The following is a 20630-nucleotide window of genomic DNA, read 5'->3' as shown; positions in this document are numbered from 1 at the left end:
TTTTAACTTGTAATTACATTTTTTCATGAGTCATCGGTTCTTTCAAAGTAGAAATTTGGATTTGTCATATCCTTTTGATTATCTCAAAGGAATTCCAATAAAGAAACGATCATCGATCAGACATTTTTTTTAATTTCAAGTATATATTTATTTTATACGAAAACTACATTTAATAAACCGAAACGTGAAATATTTTTTAGGACTTTAAAACGAAAAGGCTATGTAGGATTATCGTGGCTTAAGTTGCCAATTACAGAGAAAAAAATGTTTACACCAAAATGTACTTAATTCGAGCACTTATAAGGATATTTAGAAGGACTATTGAAGCATTTAAAGGATTAAATTGAACATAAAGTTACCACCGATTTGGAAAGGAGATTCGAGAAGAACCGGAAATATTTAAATTCAATACAAACATCTTGAAAGCTATAAGCTTTTATTGGACTACTAATTGCTAATTAATTAACTGATTGTTCTTAAACTTTTTCTTAAGTAAAATAATGATTTATCTTATTTTAGCGTAGGTACTTGTAGAAAAAGAAACAGTTAACTCTGATAAGCGGTGTTTGGAATGCCTAACACTGATTAGTGTCATGAAGTTAACGACAAGACCTATTATAGATTGGTTGGTGGCTTCCTCGAAGAAATCCGAAAATAATCATTATTATTATTAATATATAATTACTTGGCATATTATATAGCTACCATCAGCACTTTTAATTGTAGAGTCAACCTTTTTCAACATATAATCCTATAATCTTGGACTGTATAATAATGTCAGTATTTATTTCTATATTAACAACTAGCTAAACCTGCGACCTCACACGCGTAAAATTTATAAAACACTCGAAGGGTGAATGAAAAGGCTCAAACTAACATAACAAATTGTATCTAAATCGTTCAACAGTTATATTATTAGTATAGCTATCTTAAAAAATCCTCCCGATATTGTAACGTAAAAAAATATTATTTATATTAAATTAAAGATATAGATGTCCCCAGATAATACGTGTAGTTTCTTTATTGTATAGATGAGATTAAAAATCGTATAAGCGTTGATCACGTTTCCTCTCTTGAGACTTGGAGCACGTTATTGGTGTCCTTCAACTAAGTGGCTGACCCAATTCCTTTGGACAAGTTTGTTCTGATACTTGATCGTTAACATATCGATGGGGAAACGTTAAGGAAAGTTTTGCTAGAATAAAATCAAAGTTTTATAATTTTGCCTCTGATTTTTCCCTCATTTTCATTATAATTGAACAATATATCAGAAGGGATCTCGACAACTGCATTTTCTTGTAAAGTCTGTTGAAATGGACACTTTTGTTTAGTTTGCTAGTAGTAAAAAACCTGGACTAGAAGGATTTATTTTTCGAAAACCGAATCATGTAGTCTAGATATCCAAGTATGTACCGAAAATTATGTGCCAGTGCATCTACAGGATATGCACGATTATATCAAGAGACTGTACTCAGAATTCATCTCATGCACAGCGGGGAGTTTGCATAAGGCGGAAAAATCCAAAAGCATACATGCCAATAAAAGTGGAATAGTTTGGTAGATTCATATTTCATCATTCCTCGATTTTACGGAAGAAGAAACAGCGGAATGTATACGGATGCCCACTCACTCACGCGATTTTTTAACAATATGATAATCATCCAATTAACCACCATTTTACATTACTCATGACGTCATATCACTAGGAGCATATTCCGAACTAATAGGTTTAACACATTACTCCGCAATTTACTATGTAGTTAGTTAAATGGTCATTATTAAATGCAATTATTTATTATTAACGAGTTGTTGTTTATTTAGGACAAAACTTTAAATATTCGAAGCCCAATTATATAGACATGATGTAGTAAGTTGCTCGTTGTTTACCTTTATACTCGATTTCAATAGAATACGTAAAATAATTGAACAGTTGTATTAAGATAACAAAAAATTTGATAATATTTAACCGTGGCAAGAATTTTAGCGTCATTTCCCGTTGAACCGAAATTTCTATAATCTGGCTGAAAAATGAGTAACTCTCTTGGGATTACTCATTTTTCATTTTTCAGAGTTTCACCAGGTAATGAGCGGGGTGTTAAATCATTTAGATATTTTTACACTTTAAAAAAAAAAACAAAGACAGTACGTGACATTTAAATTTTATGTTCCATTGCATTTGAAATGTCAATATTTATCGTTACCAAAAGATTAAATTGTTAATGTTACAAATTCTATTGAAATTGTCTACAATTCTAAAGTTATAAACATAGTATATTTTGCACATTGCAGTTGGTAAACCTGTTTAAGATCACGACCGTGTTTGGTATGTGAGTGGCGACGCTAGGCGTGGTGGAGGCCGACTGGTGCTGAGAAATTGAAAGTATAGCTTGTCTATTTTTTGTCGTGGTTTTACGTTCTTATATAATTGCGCTAATGATAAAATGTGATTCGATTTTTAAAAATCGAAAATATTTTTTAAATTGGTTGAGGTTTTCTCTGTTAACTTTTTTAAGTTCTTCTTTACAATCAAGCGTGTTTTTTTTTTAATAATTATAAGATATCATTAAATATTATTATTAAAGTTATATATATCAATAAATTAAGTTTTTATTTAATGTAGTAAATATATTTATTAAATTAGTACAGTTATTTGTTGGGGAATAATTCATTTAAATCAACCTAACATGTCTAATCTCACGATGTAAAATACACTAAAAAATATGAACTAACATACGCTCTGCTCGAATTTATAACTATAATAATATATTCTACTACGCAGAGCTGTTGATGTAAGGAGGTGAACTAGTTGTCATTAATATCAGAACTGCTTGCAAAATGTTCACAGTAGAAACGACTTAATACTCGTGTTTCAATAACAGAATATTCATTCAGTAAATGCTAGATAGCGTAAAGCAAAAATTATTTAAGGTGCGATGCAGTTGCAACATCCATAATTTTTTATGTTATATATGAAAAACTCTCCATTTTGAAATATTGTAAGTGCCACTTTGTAATGGTATACAATGGTATAGTACAGTATGATATAGTAGTATTCAGTTTTAAGCTCTCCTTAATTTGACAATGCACCACCAAATGTAGAATCAAATACTTTATGTTCTAGCTTGAGTGAGAGGGCCATTGTAGTCGACAATGGCCCTCACACTCAAGCTAGAACACAAATTTACAAATAATTGATTTAGACTTAGACGGGTATAGACCGTATATACCCGCGACGGGTATATATCCGCGTTTAATAAAGTCAGGTATATAGGTTACTTAAAGATAGAAGGCTATTTTTTTTAAACCAAACCTTTTTAGAGTAAAATATATTTTTTTAAATCCAAACGAACGTTGTAGGTTAATAACGTAATGCATGCAAATTATGCAGAATAAATTACTTCGATTTCACTAAAAATTTAAATTTAGAATATATATACATATTTTAAATTAATTAGTACACGTTGATTACAAAAATTTTACGATTCAAGTAATCTTTTTCCCAGCAACAGTACGTTAATAATAGCAATATTATCGTCAATTATAAAGTTTTATCTGGAGTTCGTACGGTGAAAATTATTATATTCCAGTTCAATAAATATTGTTTAAAATTAATTACCATATGATTATTTATTAATTTAAATCAGATTTGGAGATTTAGAAATTATTATTAACATAGTTTAATAAACATCTCTACACCCAGAACGAAATAGTTTGCCATCAATTCAATTTTCCTTGTAATAATACGTTACATAACATCTACAGAGATGCCGAGAGAGTTTAAAGGAAATTTTTGGTACATATTCACTTGGCTAGACTTTCTAGTTGATTTTTTTAAAAACAATACCTTGATTTTATTTTGTGTTTTCTTAAAAATCTGTTTTCTCTGCGTGATTAACTTTTATGAAGCTTAAATGACTTTTATCTAACGACAATGGAACAATTTCACCTGGACATCTTCCAAGAACTTGCAAAAGAAGTAATAACATTTATCTACGTGCTTACAAAAGCTAATGAACCGAAGTTCGACATTAAAGCTCTAATGTAGTTTCAAAAACTTTTAAGTGGGATCTAAAATACTATCTTCAATGAAAGATCAAATGTTAAAAATTCCTGAAACGAACCACTTTAACGTAAATAACACTGAAGTAGGTATAAAACTTGCATTGTCTTCTAAATACGATCCTACTTTCAAAGTCTCCCTTCTTTGTTGTGCACTCTTTACAGACCAGTCTTAGCTGCTAGCTGCTACATATATTTGTTATATGTATGTAATATAGGTACATAAAGTTAGTTACTATTAGTTTTGAATCGCATGCCAATTTTTTACAATCTATTACAGATTTATTTTTGCCCTCGTTCATTATTGATACATACAGATATGTACCTCCATCGGGTAAACAAACTCCCAAGGTCATCTCGCTTACACGTAGCCTTCTAGCCAACACTTGATCGAGCTCACTCTGGATAAAATCCTCAATCTCAAGATTTAGGTGATCTTCAATATTTACAATTAAGCAGTCGAGCTTTTCTTTAAGTATTATTTCATTTATTTTTAAGTTTTTAGTGCGAAATGTTTTCCAAGCAAATCTTCAAAAGACTTCTCACCACGGCTTTAGTTTCTATCGTCTTACTTGCAAATATTTCTTATTTAATTTAACGCACCTTCGTTAATTAATTACAAGCCGTCTTATTCACTTAACGAATGTTATATAATTTTTTCTATATCTTATATATTTTTTCTATATCTTACATTAGGTTTAGTTGTGACACGCGGAATAATTTGCATTAAAATTGGATTTTTTTGTGATATACAGTTTTCTTGTTTGTTACCTTACCACTGTTAAACACATAAACTCCATCTTTATATTCTTACTTATTAGCTTTTCAACATTGGTAAATGTATTTAGTGTATAACAGGTATGAATCAGATATATGTGCTTTCGGATCGGATATTAAATAATGGTCTTAAAATGACTGTATTGTTACAAGTATATTTAAATAAACGTAATTATTTTTTTAGTATTCCCCTTAAATACTTTTTGCTAGATTTTTAAATATGCAAATAGAGAGCTATAAGGAATAATTGATCAAGAGTTGGATTTACATCAGTCTCGGCTTACTTCCTGAGATACGTTTCCCTTAAACAAAGGAAGCGGATATACCTCAACATGTCAGCGCTTTACAAAAGGATTGAAACTGTTTTGTATTCCGTTTTCATATAATTTACTTTATTTTAGAAATGTTGGAAACCACTGGCATTGTTTATATGATATTTTTTTTTACTTTTTACTTAAGTCTATGACACACGATTTTTAGTAATTGATGCAAGTTTTGTAAATTATGAGAAATATTTTTTAAAGATTTCAATAGTCTAGTAATGTAAAAAATCACAGGATTGATCCTGACCCGTTGGGCTATTGTCGTCCCCACTCCAAACATTAAGATAAGCTTGAAAGGAGGGGTAATTAGTAATTCCATAATTAAATTGGGGCAAAGCTACAATTCTTTTTTTAAAAAAAGTATTTCTGTACTAACACTGATAAAGTGGAATGTTTGCAAGAATATTACAAGTACCCCATTAAATAACTATTCCGATTCTCGGGACGAATAATAAAGCCGCAATAAGTGTTCAAGATCAAATGACATTATGCCAAATAATCATTTGGTTTATCATTTCGTCAATAGATGGCGTTAGATGTATTTTACATCGCGCTATCGAAATGTTTTTTCTAAACTATAATACAATTTTTGTAATTTCATAAAGTGCGATCAATTACACTATCTGACCAGCAGTACATACTCGGTGGTTTTATTTTGAAGTCTCACAGTACCAACGCTACCGGGTATCAACCCTAACAATAAGACTGGGTGTTAAATCTTTAAATTTAATTTGTTAGAATTTCTTCAAGATGTTCAAATTCAAAAACTGCATTTTATTTATTTGATATCTAAACAAAATAAATAATTAAAATTAAAGTGAAAAAAAAAGATAAAATATATAAGTATAATGCTTATTACTTTTAGCACAAAACAAAATAATTCAATTTAAATTCAGTAAATATTTTATGTTAAATGTGACGAGCAGTTAAGCTATTGTAGAGATCAGTAAATAAATTTAAACAAAGCGAAATTCGGGATAAAATCTTCGGTCAGTGAAAGAGCTTGTTATTGTTATATCTATCTTTTATATTGTTATGATATATAGATATCACTATTAATCGCCTCTACTATTGCCATTTGAAGCAATTATTCGTCTGACGTTAAACAAGAAGGTTCGTTATACGAATGAGCGCCATTAACATTTGCCAAATTGCAAATGGCTATGGAAATCGTGACGTCACAATGTTCCTATTAGAATGACCGCAAATTATGCAAATTCTTGACGAACATTCGTCAAATTAACTTTTTTGTGTAATCAAATACCGTGATTGTAATAAATATATTTGAATGACGTAATTAGCTAACTTTGATTAAAAAAGCAAAAATATAATAATAATAGTGTTACTTAAATATAAAATCTATATCATTGCTTTGATAAATTATTTCTGTACACTGTACATACAGACCATGACCATAAAATCTAACTAATTTTATATCGAAGCAAAATATACTTTAATCGAGAAAGCTGTACAAATCAATTTATCTCGACACCATTCCACGCGGTCATCGTTTGTCCAGTGCTCCTTTTTAATTTTGATTTTTATGTATTTTTAGTAAATAATGATTATATTAATGAAGTATTATTTATCTATCTAAAAACTACTTCATATTTTGTATATGTCATAATGATTTTCTAAAGGGTGACTGCATAATTTCACTACTAAAACTATATTTGCACGGAATCGAGTCAATCGTATCCATTTCATACAGTATCACGAACTTTAGTTAAATTGTAATTTAGTTCGATGAAATTGTAAATAATCATAGTTAAATGATCAATAGGCAAGCGTTAGAAGAGCGTCAGCCCGCTTTGATTGGTCAATTCTACGACAATGGCAGTAGTTCGTGCAATTCAAGCCTCTACTTTTGAAACGATGATCAAAGTCCAATTAACTTAGTTGCTTTAATCTAAACAGTAATTGGTCGAAATCAGCCGATGACGTGATAGGCGACTAATAAATATTCTGTATTTAGTAAGTAGTTAATAGAAACGAACAGACTTGGTGTTAGGGTTTCGTATAAGCTCTTCATATATTCTACCTCCAAGCAGAAATACTTAGTATTGTTGTCTTCCGGTTTGAAAAGTGAGTCAGCCAGTTCAAATACACAAAACTCCAAAGGTTGGTAGCGTATTAATGATCTAAGGAATGACCGATGGTGACCACAAACCATCAGGTGAACTGTTTGCTTGAACGCCAAAATGATAAATTTACAATTTTTGTAATATTCTCTTGTATTTCGTTAAATTCTTATAAAACACATTGATTCGTGATGTCATTTATGATAATTATCACGCATTTGACATTAATCTGTCAGTTATAAATAAAAAAAAATATACAGATTTTTTTGGTTATTAACCTTATGGTGATATTTAGTGTCTTTATTAATATTTTTTCCTAATTTAGAATTGATAAGCAAAGTAGAAAACGATGGTAAATGGTCGCCTCCACTCATAGACATTTGCACTGTAGGAAATTTTAGCCAAACCTTAACCTTATGCATGTATTTAGTTACACTGGCTTGTCACAAAGTTCTACAGAGAGAATTTGGTATCGTTTTAAAAAAACACCACCCAATTATGTATTATTTCCATCAAATGATATATATAACACAGCTATATCAAGCCTGCCGTGGATCTTACTCTGGAAGGTGATCAAGTGACATTTAAAGCAAAATTCTTCCGTCTGCCGCATTTATGAAAAAAATTAACCGGTTCACTGCGTGGAATTTAGATCTGGACAGTGGACACGGGTTCACGCGAAACATCCGTCTGATGGCATATTTTAATTCGAAAATTAAAATAACCACCGAGAATAATTATGAACCGCCATTTTGTTACGACTCATTAGCATTTTATATTTTGTTACATAAAAAAAAGTCATTTGCATTTTATGGCAACACATTGATCAAAATATTGTTTTATAAAACAATAATATTTATAATGCAGATTAAAAATATTTTGATGTTGAAAATAAAACGAATCACAATACTTTATGTCTTATATCATACAATATGGGGTAACTTTTAAGAAATGAGATCGTTTTGTAGCCGAAAATATCAGAGAAGGCCGAAGTTAGCGAAAGTGTCAGGGAGGGGGGCAAACAAGGCTGCGAACTGCACCGACCTCAACGTGCCAAATTCTGGTTGAGTAATCGTATTAACATTGCGTTACTACGCTTAATAGACATTTTTGTTATTTTGTCTTTATCACATAACCAATTAACTTACCAACTCAATTAAAAAATAAGAATATTATTTTATTAAAATTTGACTAAATTATTATAATTCTATGATTATTGCTTAAATTTATTCTTATTTTGATTTGTTTTTTAATGTTTCCTAACGCTATTGTTACAATGTATGTGGCTGAGCAGAATCGTACAAAAAAGTGTTAGTAAATGTTGGTACAAATACAAATTATTTTGATTATACAATAAGATTTAAATCGTACAAATTCAAACAAATAATGAACCTCATTTTATCGTATTTTACGCAATAATATTCGCTGTACAAGACCACGTCTCTCATAAATGTTTATAGTCGGAAGCGGACATTGAAAAAAAAAACGGATATTTCAACATATACAACGTAAATAGCCAAGGTGAGACCGTTATAAATCTATCTTTATCTGAGGGTTACCCTTGTAAGAAGTAAGTTTTGAACAAGTTTTCTCGAACTATTGAAGGCGGAGGTCACAGCTGTTCTGTACTTCGAACAACTTTTAACTCTAGTTTTGCTTTCATTTCGATTTACATATAAAATATAAAAGATTTTTCTATGAAAAAATCTTAGCAATAAGATACTTATAAAGTTTCTTTGCAGCTTGAATACAGTTAAGGGTCTTAATAAGAAACCCGATAACTTTAACTTATCGTATATTTTCTGTTCATTGATATAACCCGTCATTATTTGTTTTATATTAGATAAATCTCATTAGAGTACTTACTCTAAGTATAAGGTACTTTAAATAACAAAATAAGCTTTGATTTAATTATTCAATTGTACAATCAGATACAAAAGTGTGTGCCAAATCAGCTCAATATTATGAGTGAAAGTGGTTTACAAATCAGTTGCCAAAGTGACCCACACAAGAACAGGTAAATTAAATAATAGCTTGTAAAAAAGTCTTAACCAAAAAGTTCTTATTTGTGTTATATTCTATATGATCCATGTACGTGTACGAGTAGATATAGGACGATAGTTTGCTGTATCTAATCAAAAGGAACTAGTGTTGTTTGATTAATGCTATTACCAAGAGTAATTTGGAATGCGGTAGACATGCCATACTATCATGTACTGCTATTATTATGCCTTGAGCTATTTAACCTTCGTTCACGTAGTACGAACATGTGAAATAAAATTATTCATTTGTATTTTATTATAATTATACCTAATCTATATCATCGGCAGTGACTAGATTAAGCGGTTTATTATATTAAGCCGGGCTCAAATTCCGTGTCGGGAATATAGTTGATAATTGCAATTTCGAGTTAAGTTGGCGATGTTACACATTATCTCGTAAACGTGTAAAATCATTAATCACGCGTGTGATCTTTCGCTTTTACGTTGGATTTTCTGACCTCGGGTGACGTCACAACTATATTGTCGTCGCTGGGTGATTGAGGGGATAAAGAGTGCACCTGTGTTGGGTCACGTGCTTATGCCGTGCGTAGTTGGCTATCTCTTTGTCGAAGGCAAAGTTTTGTTAGAATGTCTTTGACATGAATTACTATGACATTCTGATCGAACATTGAAGGGCTTTGCTGAAATAGTTGTTTTTTAATTCAATTCTTATGGAATCAAAAAAAAAATTAAGGTACACGATATTTTTTCCATTTGATTGTAAAATAAGTTTAACGCACAGACTAATGAACAAGCAAGCAATAAAATTATTCAATGAACGTTACGACCTGCTTTGCAATTTTAAACCCAAATTAAAACGAATTACTACGATATTGGTTATTTAAAGTCGTAATACCATAAAAAATTGAGTCAATGTAATTTTATGTCTCAAGGTCAAATAACTTTTCGGAGGTGACTTTGTGTTTGGATTCATAGGTTCCAATTTTAATGTTAGATTGTAATGAAATATTTTATTCTTGAACCATCAACTATAAATTAAATATTTATTGCGATACTCTTTTATCATCTTTAAAAATACGTCTTAATATTTGCAAAACAAGTTGATATGATAAATGTCCCAAGATTATTTTTAAGGATGTATTGTTTTTTAAAAGTCTTTTCTATCAATACATGTAAATTTGACAGCTTATGTATTTGTTTTTGTACTATGATTGAGAAAGCGTCTTATTAAAGGTCTTATTATTATGACGGTTCGGGATATAGATTCTACTGAGTAGTACCGGCAAGAAACTTAGTAGTTATCATGATATAGCTCAAAAATTTTATTATATTTCTGTTATAGCTGCTGCTTTCTATTACCTTGTTAAACTTATTTCACCAAATGGAATCTGTGAGAAAAACAACGCCATATCGCGCCATTTTTTAATAAATTTACTTGTGAACATAGTGATCAATAATGTATATAATAAATTGTATATTCATAAATTATATTTATCTATTAATTCTTTCTGATTAAATAAAAAAAACAAGTTATGACATCCATTATCCCAAGCCAGTCGTAAATTGAAGTGTACAAGCTAGCAAAGGAATTAAAGTAAAATACTTATCATAATAACGGTACTTTATACTGTAATTCTTATGCTGCTCGCCAGTTCTGTTACTTGTACTTGGCTGACACGCTACCGCGTGTCTAGATATCGTACAGAAACCGTGTTGTACATCATATCAGCAGGATTTCAAATCAACTTTTACAAAAATATCTGTCCAGAGTAACTGTCTGGTTATCTCTTTCGTAAATAAACCTTCAGCTGGTGCTATTGCTCATTTATTCCTTTTACTTTTTGCATGTTTTGCCGACAGATCGAAAACACATATGTTGACGTTAAAAAATTCGAAAGCAACGCCTAAATGGAACATTCTATTTTAAACTTCATAGCTTAGACGTTAGAGTTTAATTTACATTAGTATTTAGGGAGTTGTTTAATCAATAGCATCTCATTAAGAACGGATTGAGCCCTCGTAATTCCTGAGGTATTTAATAGTGAAATAATAGCTCAATCGGTTACTTAAGCCGATAAAATTTATTACGCTCCAATTACGGTTTCTCGTGTGCATTGAAACGTTGAGATGGGTGTTTCGTTTCACGCAAGGTTCTAATGACGGTACTAGATACTGTTTATGCTCTATATGTCGCGATAATGTTAGTTTTTCTCAATTTTCTTCGAATGTCGTTGTCGGTCTGTGTCGAATCCGTTTTGGTAATGGGGTAATCTATGTATAATAACTTGTAAAAGTTTAATTTTAAAATATGATTTAAGTGTAACTTGTTTGTTTATTTGTGTATCCCATTACTCGGTCACTTTCGCTTCAATTAATCTCTCGTGTTTTTATCTTCCATCAAAAGTAGACGCGCAGGTTCTTCACCGCGGTTTCTGTGGTCCTTTGTATAAATTGTTTAATGTATATACATAAATTATAATTGTGATTAAAACAATAGTTATTATCATTATTAATACCATAAACTAACAGCTTGTAATTGATTATGGGGCTAACTAAGACTTTCCTATTCAGGAGAAAGCTTGGAGGACTTAAACCGCCATACTAGCACAAAACGGGTTGGTGGATGTTTTTCTTATATAAATGAAGCAATGGATAATTTAGTAGCTCAGGTTTTGTCCTCGCAATCCGTCGTTGAAATATATGTAATCTAACCAAAAAGCCATCTCAGCTCTAGAACTAAAATTATATAGCAATCATATATATTAGATAGATTAAAATATATATAGTTTTTTCTTAAATAGTCGAAGACCCGAGTTTGTTAATAATATTTAGGTCGGACAAAACAGACTAACTTTCCATTTACAAGACTAATATTGCATTCATCGTTACGCATTCAGATTATGAAATTGTCGTAAAAGAGATTGAAGTTCTGATACGGTGTATTGATGATATAATGAAAAAACACTTTATACGCTTGAAAACATAACTTTGCAAAGTTATAAAAACTTGTGCAACTAAATTCTGCAATCTAAAATTTACCACCACTTTAGTAATCGTATTTCTCTACTAAACTACACTGGACCCAAATTACGCAATACTAAAACTAAATTAAGAGTCTAAATTAATATGTTTGTTCATAATAGAGATTTGCATTTCTTGCTTAATTTACGTAAAACTATTTGTTAACAGAAGCAGTGCATTTAGTCTAAATAAATTTATTTATAATTTAGACATATCAATATATCACTTTTTAAACATTGGAATGAAATTAATGAAGCACTTCATACATTTATTTGTAAGTCATTGTATGAGTTAAAAAAAAATCCTAATGAGGGTTGAAAATAGTACCTACTTAGTTTCGTACCAGTGTTTGTAGGTAGAATTAGTTTCCTGAACTGGAGGTAGCCTTTAATTTATAATGTAAAATTTAAATTCAAAAGTGCTTGGAAAAAGTATATTTTGATTTTGCTTTTTAATTTACATTTATAGAAATTAGATTATTAAATTTTCTCTTAAAACCTTTATTTTTATTTGTAATCTGTGTACAATCAGTTGATGTTCATATCGTTATCTGCATTGTATGTGCATTTGACATTTGTTAATCGTTCCGTTGAAAAGTGATACTCGCACGTGACATGGCGAAATAATATGTGCCTTTTTTTATAAATAAACATTTTTCATAGATTTTTCAATTACGATTTCAATTAAGCATTCCAAAATTTCTATTTAATTTTTGGTATTGACAAGCTACAAGCCTGGGAGAGAATTTCTTCAATGCTCTCTGCTGTAAGGGATGTTATTCTTGTTTATTTTGTGCTCATGTTGAAGTCCAACGAGTAGACAATTGATTAGGCTCAGGATTAAATGTGGACCGGATTTCGTATTCTACAAGAGGAAGACGAAAATCATAGTGTCGGTATAGGATGAATAAGGAAAGCATAAACTGGCAAAGTTGTGTGTGTGAGGATACAACCTTGGCGTCTGATCATACAATCGATCTTTGATAAATCATTTTCCAACTATTATAAGAAATATTTCAAAATCAATGCGTAATCCAAATATGTCAATGAAAAACTTTTCCATGTCTAGCAAAGCTGTGACGTTATTTTGAACGCTTTTTTTTTTGTTGATTGGTGTATAACAATAATTGATATTTCATGTCGTTGACAGCTATTTTTCACGAGTAAAAAATCATGAAAAAAGCGATGAATTTCGCGGCAACCATTTTTCACTATGACACCACACGTCATTGATATATGAAGTCCTATATCATTCACGATTTTATTTTTCGATATCGATTTAATTTTTAATATCTTAGAAGCAAATACAAATTCGGTGCATTTTAAGAATAAGGTTTTTATAGCCTACTGTGGATAATGGCTAAAGACAGTTTTTCTTGGATTTTGTTGACGGTCAATAAGATACTAGTGTTGTGGTGTGGGCAAGATCAAAAAAATGTTAATATTTAAAAGGTTTGAATGAGACAATGAAGGGCTATTTATTAACTCTGCCAAAAACCTAGAGTACAGAGACAAAAACAAATTGTATTAATGGTAAAAAATAAAAACATAATTATATCAAACCCATGAAGTAAAACTTAAAAATTTAAATAAATTTTATAAATCACAAAAAATAAAATATAAAAATGCCAATAATAGGTGGTAGTACGTAAAAGATATATTTATGAATGACCTTTATAAATTAATTATCAACATCATTCTAATTGTCTGTGTCTTTATAATTTGAACAATTTTATTACAAGCTGTAGTACGTGAAAATTAAATTTGTTTTGGTCAATAACAATAGATACTAAGGTCAAATAGAAAGGTCAGAGCACTAAACATTTATGTCTTTTTGTCACGATCGTTACGTATTTGACATATTTTCGATGTGTCAAGTTGACCTCCACATAACGCTAAAGGCCTTTGGGTCGGTAATGGTCCATACTAATTGCGACCACTATAATCTTTAGTCATTCGTCGTGGACATAAAATACATTACGAACTCTTTTGTTCTGTTTTCAGACCTAATTACTCGAGCCGAGGTTTTCTTGTATACATTTTTTTTACACAAACTTTGACAACGTTTCTTACAAAATACAAAAAGATTAATTAGTTCACGCTTTGTCGTACTTTCTTATTTATTCTCTTTTCCTAACTGTCTAATTATACATTCGACAATACTTAGCGTTGTTACTAAATAAATAATGTTCATACTATAATACGTCATTGAAAAAACACGTAATTTAATTTTGTTAATTCATCAATTTTAAAATACAATGGATAATTTATTCGTTAGGAGTAGAGGAACAATTTGACATTGACTAAGAAAATATTTCGAACTTAGCATAAAACACAGTTCGAAGTCATTATCTGTGGTTGGTAATAGACAAAATTGAATATTAATAGTCTCAAGCGCGGCCCCTCACATGACAATACGTCGACCGTGAGAACGTTTCATAACCCCCACAATGGGGATAATTTTAATCTGCCTCTACACGCTTGGACTCGTGTTATTTGAATGCAATACTCTTGTTGTGCAACCCTTTGCTTAACAATTAATGCTGTTTGTGAAAGACCATGGCAGTATAGTTATGTGCATACGTATTCCGAGATTAAGCTGTCAAGTGCAGTCTTACAAACAAATATTTAACAGAGAATCGAAACTTTATTTTATCAAATAGATTTTATTATCTGTGTCCATGTGTTTGAATAATTGTATGAAATTATTGATGACTATAATTCTTGAACACATTTTAATGCGATTATATTTCAGCATGAAGCATACTTATAATATGAAAACTAAATACGAATTACGTAAATATTATTGCATTGAATACAAAAAACGTGTGAAGTAATACAGAAACAGTTCTGATTATGATACATTTAAACAGTAACATTGAAATACGTTCACCCAGATGATTCGTGAAGCATATCGTTATATGCGGATATTATGGAAAAAAAATATTATGAAAATGTACGCAAGCGTGCTAGGATTTTCTTATTAATTTCGTTGTATTTAATTAACCGACTTGTGATGTATTTTTTATAACAGTGAACTGAAATATGAGTAAAACATTTGTAACATGGAAAAAAACTCTTAAAGCGTTTGAAGGATGATAATATTATGTAATACATATTTAAACATAAGGTAATAAGACATAAAAAAAAACAATCAATGATACACCAAAGACACGGACAATATTATATCGGTGGCGACGTTAATTAATCAATAAAAAAGTTTATTATGACATAAAAGGACTATTTTAAATTTATTTATATAGTTATACAATGATTATAATCATTTTTTGACTTAATAAATAAATCAAGCGCGTTGTTTATTAGCTATAGGATTTCAAAAATCATTTTACAACCAATCCCATTCAGTCTTAGCATTTGTTTGTATTCTTATATTATTTTACATAAAATATTGTTGATAAAAAAAAATATTCATTTGTTAAAACTATTCGAATCCTACACATTCTACAAGGCATACAAAATTCAATCGAAAAAAATTCAATGAAATATATCGTATTGTTATATTCGGTTCTATACATATGACAAGCATGTAACTTTTTATAAAACGGTTATCAATAAAAAAGTGAACGATTGATACACGATTTAAAATATTCAAATACGTTTTTGATATCAATGATTTAAAACTGCGTTAAAGGCATTTTATACTTACCTACATACTTTTCCTTACGTATATTACCCGTCAATACATCGTAAAGTATTCGAGAAAGTTTATTTTTTTTTTAAATAAGGTATTTACAAAAACAGTGGAAGCAAAGGCGTAACAAGCGTTACATCTTCGATTACCTTGAAGAATGCTCGTCTCTATAATTAATCTTTAATGTATTTTGATTCGCTTTTCACCAATTACCGCTAATGTCTTCCTCCTTTTGAATGTAATACGCTTTCCAAGAAATATTATAGTAGGATATAAATATTTACTGATTTGTTATTTTCTATTGAAAAAAATATTTATTTTCTTAAAATGTTATTTTGTATATATTAATATAATAAAATTCGCGATTCAACAGGGAAGTTCTGCTTGTATTCTTGCTTATCTCATATGATCATGATCAGTTAGATAACGATTTGTAATTTTTAATCGTATACATACTTACTTAATGGCTTATTAAAAAATAACAAAATAAAAGTAAACAGTTCTTAAGTAAATTCAATACTTATTTATCTTTTTTTTTTGTGTACTCTACTTCACTTTGTATATGATAATTAAATTATTATTGAAAAATAATAAACTTTTAAATTTGTTTTAACGTGTCAATTTGTCGTAAGAAATGCTTTGAATAATTGACACGTATCTGGAAAAAGTAATACATATTTACAATTTAATAAAAAACTAAAAAGTACATCAGAATTTTTCAACATGTTCCATACTTAATTTTTACTTACCAAAATATATATGTATTTATATGTAATTGAATACTTAAAACTATATAGTACATGGTATACCGACTAAAATTTCTCGTAATTATAACCTATTTATTATACATACATTTAGATAAACCAGAAAACGTTTGGAGTGTTATGAAATTTGACGCATAGTAACAACAATAGCAACCCTTGCTTGTCGTGTAATATTAAACGAAACATGCTCAATGGTGTTCGTAATAATTAATGATACAACCGTACCGCACAAAACATAAACGACGGGCCTTATCTATGTATATTCTAATTCCTCGTCATAATCATGACGGTTTTAAACTCGTGAAATGTGTTGTTCTTTGTTGAGTTACATTTATTTATATTTTTATTTATTTAGTACTATAAGAAATTATACATATTATGAAATTAGTAGCAATCGGTGGCAACTACAGGGTGTTTAATATGTCACAGCTAAAGAATTCCTAATCTGACAGTCATAATTGTCAATGTCACTTTCACTTTGACTAAAGATTTTGGCGGAACACAGTGATGTAATTGTTTATAATAAGATAGTTTTAATTTTTTAAACATACCATGCAAAGTAAATTTTCATTAAGACAAATATTATAAGTCTAATGAAATTAAATATTTATTCTGTTTTTTTTTTAAAGTGTTATAAACTGTGTTTTATATTCAACAATATTAGCAACAAAAACCTTTATTACTTATTAGCCTACCTTGAAAGGATTAGCACAGAACCTTGCATGAATCGTATGTATGCTCTGTAGTCATGTTAGTATTGGCTAGAAACTGCGCGCCGAGCCGGAACGCGTCGCTTTCACGTACTGACGTCGAACGCATCACGTTTCACTACGTACCCGTTACGTAGAACTTAAAAAAAATTTCAGTACATAATTATGTAATATAACTAATTATATAATACCATAGATAATGTTACGTAACTTGTATATTTAAATGTGCTATTAGACATTCCAAATTCAGACTAAAACCTTTTTTTGTATTAGAATTAAATTGACGCGAGATTTAAAAATATATTATTTAATCAAGTATAGTTGCAGCAAAATTCTTAACTTGTGTCATAAAGAAATAACTTCATCAAGTTATAAAATTTTTTTTTTTTAGCATTAGCAGCCCGTAAATGTCCCACTGCTGGGATAAAGGCCTCCTCTCCTTTGAGGAGAAGGTTTGGAGCATATTCCACCACGCTGCTCCAATGCGGGTTGGTGGAATACACATGTGGCAGAATTTCGTTGAAATTAGACACATGCAGGTTTCCTCACGATGTTTTCCTTCACCGCCGAGCACGAGATGAATTATAAACACAAATTAAGCACATGAAATTTCAGTGGTGCCTGCCTGGGTTTGAACCCGAAATCATCGGTTAAGATGCACGCGTTCTAACCACTGGGCCATCTCGACTCAGACTATATTTTGTTATATACATATGATATACATATATTTGATTTTGTCTTAGTTTTTTGATATTATCTCCTTAATACCGCCATAAACCTAGAAAAAGAATTATAAGAAAAGTTTTTAACAAATATCTTTCGTCTGTTCTCCGCTGGAACTTGTGTAACTTAGTGTAGTATACTTCCGAAAATGATTTAAAAAATGCCAAAATTACCACAAAAAATCAACAAAGCTTTTAGTATTCAGTAAACATCACAGAAGTGAAACTTTTTTCAAAATTCTTCAGAATTTTTTCAGAATTGTTCCTCTGAAACCAACTTAACTGAAAGTCCGTGCAGCTATACTATATCTAACTACTAGGTAATTAAAATAAAAAAATAATAAAATAAATGAAAATGGTGCATATGTACATTGTACATACATACACATGTATGAACATACAATATATATATCTATTACATACATACTTACATATATACATATATGGCACAGTACTTATATATATATATATATATAAATCTAACTAGACTAGGTTTCATGAAGCGAATGTGAATAGTAAAAATAAACAATAATTTGACCTACCTTTTTTCTCCGAATCAATTTCCTCTATCCTTCAACCCCAATGTACGCCTGTCTACTTGGAATATTCTAATATCTTTCAACGTTTCCTGGGTTTTATTAAGGAAGCGATTGTTGATGTCTACATATCAACGTGTGTCTAGGCGCTATTATACATACCTTATGTATACCTTAAAGCCGAAAAACATGACTAATAAGGAAAATGAAAAAATCGATAACTGAGCACTTTGACAATTTTGCATTTTATTGATTTAATAAATACATTTTTATTTCTCATGGAAAACCAAAGTACAATTTAAAAAAATATATTTTTATTATCTGTTTTAATAACATTATTGTGTCTTTTACCACGTTGACAGTTAAATTATTGCGGACCGACAAAGAACTACCATAGCCATAAAAAAGTTACAAAAAAAAAATCATGTCCATTTTAAATTGGGAATACATTGGTATGGTCTTTGTTCTGTAATAATCGTTGATCAAGTATTTGACACTTTTGAAATGAATTTCAAACTGACATTTGTAATTACTGATACTGAAAAAGGCGATTTTCCACAAAATGGCAATTAAAAAAAGTTCGCCTCTGATGAGGGTTGTAAGTCTTAGTAATCTGTTTTAAATAAAGAACGATAAAAGATAATTACTGAAATTGCTTTTTAAGAACCATGTCGGTATAGTAGACGAACTTTGTGACTTATTTTTAAAAACGGGTTCAAGTCCCAGCAGGCACCTTTTTCGTCCATATGTTAAGATTTCAAGCTATAAATACAAATTCATTTATGTATACATTCAAATACGTTCGTAAATAATTAATTTGTCATAAGAACAACTTCATTATGATTAATGATTAAGTGCTTGTCCGGGTTCAAACCCGCAATCTTTGATTTAAATTAACATATTCTAATCACTGGACCATCTAGACTTTGTTTACTTTTCATTACAAACTTTAACTATACAAGAACGAAATTGAGACAAGTAAAATCATTCGCATATTTTTCGTATTCTTAATTTTATAATTAAATATTTTCGTAATAACAGTAAAGTTGAAGGTGACTTTGTTCACACGATAGGTGATATATTATCGTACTCTGCCTATCCTCTGAAGCAATTAAAAAAAGTTATCGTCTCTGAAACTAAAGGTGAAGGTAGGTAAAAGTTAGATATCTAGTCTAAACCACCTGACACCTCGTTTCGATATTCGCGCTATATTAAACTGAACCCAATTTCGTGTTTACAGATTTCGTATTCAAAATTTCGATGAGTATGTGAAATAATGAATTGAACATCTCTATGGAATTTGCTTTAATAAGTGACAAGATATTCTATTTTGAAATGAAATATCGAGAACATCTCTTACTGAATTGAAAATAACTATTCATTGTACCTTTTGATACACCTACATTATACAATTCTATAATATTATTATTATTTACATGGTGGCAGGGTTTCGTGTAAGTACGTCTGGGTACCACCCACTTATCATAAATTCTACCGCTAAGCAGCAATACTTAGTATTGTTGTGTTCCAATTCTAAGGGTGAATGAGCCAGTGTAACTACAGGCACAAGGAACATTATATCTTAGCTCCCAGGGTTGGTGGCGCATTTGAGCTGTAAGGGATATTTCATACGGTGACCACTTACCATCAGTTGGCTCATTTGTCCGTCCACTTACCGATTTTTTAAAAGACGCAAAATTTAACGTATATTGCCAAGTAAAAATTTTATAATAATATTTAAAATCATTAATAGATAAAATATAAGATATACTTTATTTTTTATTATATCAATAACGAAGAGTTTGAAAGTAGAAATCGTTTGTATTTTACATATTTAATGGGGGGAAATATAAAAAAAAAAACATATTTGTTTATTTTATACAATAGAAAGTGACAAACATTATCATAATTAGCGTAGACTTAAATTATAATGATATCTCTATTATAAACTATTAAATTTAACATGATACTGCATATAGTTAA

At 29.9% G+C, this 20630-nt stretch overlaps 1 protein-coding gene across 1 annotated transcript in view; it reads left to right on the top strand.

The window, feature by feature from the left end:
• LOC125069253 (mucin-4) overlaps positions 1 to 20630 on the top strand; it is a 60939-nt gene that overhangs the window by 16349 nt on the left and 23960 nt on the right. The gene's annotated exons all lie outside the window — the stretch shown is intronic.

The sequence above is a fragment of the Vanessa atalanta genome, chromosome 2 (assembly GCF_905147765.1).
Source record: "Vanessa atalanta chromosome 2, ilVanAtal1.2, whole genome shotgun sequence".
Lineage (NCBI taxonomy): Eukaryota > Metazoa > Arthropoda > Insecta > Lepidoptera > Nymphalidae > Vanessa > Vanessa atalanta.
The sequence above is the reverse complement of the archived record's forward strand: the minus strand, read 5'-3'. Positions and strand labels throughout refer to the sequence as shown.